The sequence below is a fragment of the Aedes aegypti genome, chromosome 1, assembly GCF_002204515.2.
Source record: "Aedes aegypti strain LVP_AGWG chromosome 1, AaegL5.0 Primary Assembly, whole genome shotgun sequence".
Classification (NCBI taxonomy): domain Eukaryota; kingdom Metazoa; phylum Arthropoda; class Insecta; order Diptera; family Culicidae; genus Aedes; species Aedes aegypti.
Window position 1 is genome coordinate 36,077,682 of NC_035107.1, and position 6,000 is coordinate 36,083,681.

Below are 6,000 nucleotides of genomic sequence, written 5' to 3' on the forward strand. Positions count from 1 at the left end.
TAAAAAATACGCACAATTTTTAATAATTTGTGTATCCGATCTTTACCTTCTGGAAATCCCATAAAATCGCTTTCATCGTCACTTTCGATGTGAGTGTTTCCTTCAATCTCACGTTTCCATTTTTTTCCAAAATTGGAACAAATTGGTTTCTTCCTTTGCTCCATGCCACTGCCTAAAGTCTTCTTGTTTGCGGAATTCTCTTAGCTGATCTTCGGAAAGGCGTGCTTCAAACACGTCGAAAAATTTAGTATCGGCCTGATCGGCCTGAACAGGTTCTGCCAAAATATTATGTTCATCGAGAGTCGATGGGTTTGTCGACATTGAAGCAAAGTTTACAGCTTCTGGGTTCCATGGGTACAAACCGCTCTTTTGAAATCCACTTTCAATTACTTGCTCCTTACCTGGGAGGGAGGCACCGATACTACACACGAAATATAGAACAAAGTTTGTTTGAACTGCAAGATAACTCCTGCTTGCCAACAACAATCAAGGCAGGCTTGGAAAAAATCGCTAGTTTTCTTTTGTTGTGTACTTTCGATCTTTCCTGACAAACATGGGAAAAGGGCCACAGTTTTCTTTGCACCAAATATCAATTTTCATTGGAAAAAGTAAAACCATGCGTTTTTCAATACTTTATATTCAATCAGTTGAAAGGTGCTCACGTGACATTACTTGCATTATGTGCATGAATTGATTTTCATTCAATTTTTGTCACTTTTGATGAAATGCGAAAATGTGTTTTAATCAGCTACGCGCTTTTTCCATGTTAGTCCAATATTTGAGATCTGGGCTCACAGTGACAGTTCGTGACAGCGGAATCCCGGCTCACTATGACGTACAGAAATTTTGAATTGGTTTCTCCCTCACAGCTCCTTACTATCGAAATTATCGAGACTTACTTGGGTTGAATTGAGGAATAGGCAGATGAGTATTATTTGATGTTTTTCGCAAAAGTTTGTGCTCATAAGCGTTGCATGGCTTTTATGGCCATCGACAAATAGCAGTACGGGTAGAACGACTTTTTCTTTTTCTAGCCATGGTTGGAAAATGTTTTTTAGGAACTCATAAGATGCATTCCCTGTCATCCATCCGCTAACGATTTTGCCTATTCCCCAATCAGCTGGAGCACTACGGATGATATCACCAGGGAGTCGACATTCATACAGAAACATCACGAGTGGTGGAAGCAGTTTGCCATCAGCAGTGGCAGTGAAGAGAGCAGTGTAGCTTTCTTTCTCGTCGTTTCCGAACACTGAGTAGGTATGCTTAGTCTGCTTCATCGCCAAACACTTCCTTTTCTTGACAACCAGCTCGCAAGATTAAAAATTCTGTCTGGACAATCCAGAAGGTAAACCAGATCTTCTTGTTCCAAGTAGGTATGCACTTCACCAAACCATGCTTCGATTTGCTCCTTTGTGATTGTTGCTCTGTACCGAGCTAGGACACTGGGTTTTCGGAGATATTTCTGGGTGTCGCTTCAAAAAAAGACAAACCCATTTTTTCCCCGGTATACCGTTGTTTAATGGAGTGCCCTTTTTTGTCTGCCTTACGAATTGTCCTACGCTTATTCGAAGCTGCTTCATAGTAACGGGAAATCCCGCTCGGGCAAGAGAAGTAACCCAATTGACAATTTTAGATTCTTCGTGTTCTGTCAACACGGACTCTTTGCCTGGTTTGAAACCGACTGGATATTTCTCTCGTAGTTTGTCTCGAAGCGTTCCAGTGGGTATTCCATGCTGTATCGCCGCTTGACGGATGGATATCCCGCGTCGAGCAACCATCAAGGCATTTGGCAAATCATTTTCGGAGTATGCTTTTCTTTTTCGAATCTAAGCCATTCTAAAAAGAGATAAATAAAAACAAAGATTTACGAGCGGTGATTGGAGACATCTGGTTCCAAAGGGACACCATTTGCCGCTCATAATAATTAGCACTTTTTCCGTATAAAATAATTGATTTATCCAGATAAAAAAACTTCAAATGAACAGTACGTACCTAGATAATGATCGTTGATAGAAATTTTAAGATCAAATCGACGAAGCAATGCTTATTTTAGCTTAAATTCACGGAGGCCACTTTTGATCGGCCATAATAACAATAACAAAACAGTGACAATCATTGCGGTGCACCGCAAGAAATATTTTTTTTTTGTGAAAACAAGGTGATGTACACACTGGAATTTTTTTTGTCAATTTAAAGTTTTTACATGTTGCAACTTACCGTAAAATGGGGCGAATAGAAACACTCTCCGACATGTTTGAATGTGTACAACTTAAACCGTGTAGATAAAAACCATTTTTATTACTCTCAAATATGGGTCCCGTCTTCCTTAGCTGAGACCCCGATTGTCATTAAAAAACAAAAATTATTTCGTACAAATATTAGTGAAAATGTTGTATGTTTCTATTCACCCCGCAATGGGGCGAATAGAAACACTGGTCAGTAAGTATCAATATTTTTTTCATTTAAATGGAAAAATTAACACTTGTTCGAGTGCATCTTAAAGAAATATCATAACGAATTCACCTAGTGAAGAAAAAAATTGAAATTTTTAAAAACAATTTCATTTTTTGATCATGTTGCAAAATGTCAAAAATGGCGGATGTTTCAAGCTATCAAAAATGGTTGAACTTATAATATTTTCTTCTTATTTTGTTTAAGCAAAATGTAGCAAAATTTATGATTTGAAAATAGTCTGTCGATACTCTGTTACTATTGAACTAATGGAAAAAATATATTTTAGTAGGTTTTTTAAGTTTATCTTTACATAATACACTGATATTAAAACTCCATTATAATTTATGTGCGAAAACCATATAGAAGCAGATTTTCTGCCTCCAACATTATTTTATGTGCCACTTTTAAATTTTATTTGTGAACAATAAAATTCAAAGTCTATGCATGTAGATACCACTAGCATTGCAATGCATTATAAAGGTTACATTAGTACAACCTATTTAAGCTGCCAATATTTTTGAAAGGCACAAACCCGTATGTAAACGGTTGCAAAAATTATCGCCATCTTATTTCTTTGCTGCTACTGTACGAGTTTTCCCATAGTATTATCATTTTTATAACAGTAATACACATCGCATTTCAGCCGAATATTCAGTGAATGTTCAGTGAATTATATCTTGGATAGCAAGAGTAAGTTGTAAGTATTATAAAATGGTTGAAACAATACAGGTTAATAAGCTATTTCTTATGTTACAGCTGTCCCAAAAAATGCAATCGTGTCGGAACCAGATTCTAAGACGATGAACTCCAATGAAAACGTATCCCGCTCGTGCAATGACTATTTGCCAAATCACGCGATGCGCTGGGTGGCGATGGAAGAACACAGTGGTTCCACATTCTCCAGCAGCACTCGTACAGACTCCGACGCTCTTGTTGGTATCATCCCCGCAGCTGCTAACATTAAGACGGATTTTCATGGATTTCTAACTGGGTCCCGTTAGAATATGTATTAACTTTTATTGTCCACAATAAATGTGTATTACTGTATGCGTATTTGATTTTCATCGTCATTTTTTTACAAAAAGAAAAATAGGAAATTTATTTGACTAGTTCATTTATTTAGTACATGCGATCAGAGATAAAATATATTAGCGTGACCGTTTGAAATAAGTTGCACCTGCATTTGCTTTATGTGTGCACTGCATTTAAAAATGAGCGTGACAAAACTTTTGTTTTTTATGTGCGTAACTAATTAATTGCAAATGCCAAGCTTGATTGCAAAAATCTATGGGCGCTGCACATAAATTCCAATTGGAGATTGAGCTCAGTGTAGACACATTTCTACCTGTAGGTCACTTTGTTTCTATTCGCCCCACTTTTTCTATTCACCCCGTTTTACGGTATTCGGCTAAATTTTGTATCAAACACAGGGATTGAATCCTGAGACAATTGAGAGAATCTCTCACGTATCGCTCTCTGTAACTATCATAACATGCTGCATATTATGAGAGACTGTTTATCGTATACTGCTACAACTTTGATCAGATTGGGGGGATAGTAGTGTATGATAAAACCCCTCTAAACATGCTCCAAGTCTGGGGGACACTATTGCTATTGGAAGTTCGTGGATTGTTTATCGTGCCAGTAAAGAAAAACACCTATCCCCAACGGTAAACAAGCGAGAAAAATGGATTTTATTTTATTATTTTAATGGATTTATCGCTCTCTCTTTGGGGATCTCGCTCGCTGCTTCCATTTATCAGACTTGTTACACCTTGCGATACAATGACGATCGTGGACTGCAACAGATGGGATGTTTTTCTTTGCTTGCTTTGATCGTGCTTCATACTCAAATGAGAGCGAATTCTGCAATGCCTGATCAAATATATACAGTATTCCGATGATATGACTAAGATTGGGATATCATGAGCGGTGAATGGCGTCCTTACGGTACTGATAAATTGCCATTTTACCTGCTTAATTTAAAGCTAAACTTAACCCATCAGTGATATCCATAGTCTATCGCCATCAATGCACTGGTGATTGAGTAGACAGCATGATGTTGATGTGATATGGAATGATCCGATTTGTATCGCAATCGGCCTGTACAAATCAGCAAATTTTAAGCATTGATGGTGACATCGAGCAACTCTGCCCACGTTCCGGTCGGACAGCCCGGGAATAAATTCTTTTTTTTGTTCTTTCCGAGTTGTGTCTATAACCATGAAAGTGACAAATACTCACATACAGTGGCTCAATCTCATTTTCGTACGGGTCACTGTTTTCATATCAAGTTGGTAAAAATCTATTAAATGGTGCTTGGACTTCGATATACTTTATCAATAATGAAGGTTATAGGTGTCATCTATTGTTTGGCAATGACAAACTCTATTCATTTGCATAAATCTTTGGAATAATGGAAAAGTATTGAGATTGTGTCTATAATTGACCCAATTCCATATTCGTACACCTAACAAAACAGAAATATACAGCATTCAAAACTAATTTTTAATGGACTAGATGATTACTTAGGCTCTTCGTTGTGTTGTTCAGATGCAGTAGAATACATTTGGAAAATTTAAAAGCGGACATATTTTAAACTTAAGTAAATTTAAGAAAAATACCAGTTTTCCCATGTTTTTTGCTAAAATATTCGGTAAGTCGAACAATAAATTGCATTTTTTTCAACATCACTTCCTTAGTAATGATAACTGCGAATATTGAACAAGTTTCAAAAAAGTATAATCAGTTTTAGAGTAGCTAGGAGTGGATATCGACAACTTATACTTTTGAATCTTAGGTAGTATAACATTTATAACAAATCCAAAACCAAAAATTTTAGCCAATTTCCTTATGTTTGGCTCCTAAATGTATATACATAATCCATAGTTAATGTTCCTATCAAAACATTGCGTAATTATCATTTTTAATTTACATTTTACTACCAAACATGATTATAGAGATTTAAAGAATAAATATTATTATTATAACCGCAACACAAACGTTTTTTAAAATTATGAAAACAACAGGATATATTCTATTAAATATTATATCAATGCTCTTTGCTCATTCAAGTTATTTTGTATTTTTCTTATAAAATCGATAAATTGCAAAATAGGGTGCTATTTTGAATATAATTTGAATATTATTTCAAAGATAATTGAATATTACGATGACATCAATTATGTGGAGGTATGTACAGCGTAGTTTAGGGTACTTTATTGTAAAACAAAATTCGTAGTTCAAATTATTTTTACAGGCAAATTTAAAATTAACATTTACCTGTTGTTTAGAATGAAAATTTGGTTTACATTGATTAAAAATATCATTTTAGAAGAGTTTTGAACCTATGGCACAACAATTTTCTGAACTCAAAAGGGATAAAAACTGTTTATGATTTCTGTAAACTATATATATTTCAACTAAATTTCTATCAGAGCTTACGAGTATAATCTATAGATTGGATCCAATGACAAAAATAAACGTTATTGTTCGAATTGTAGGATTTAATAGCAAAAATCATTCGAAAACTGGCATTTTTCA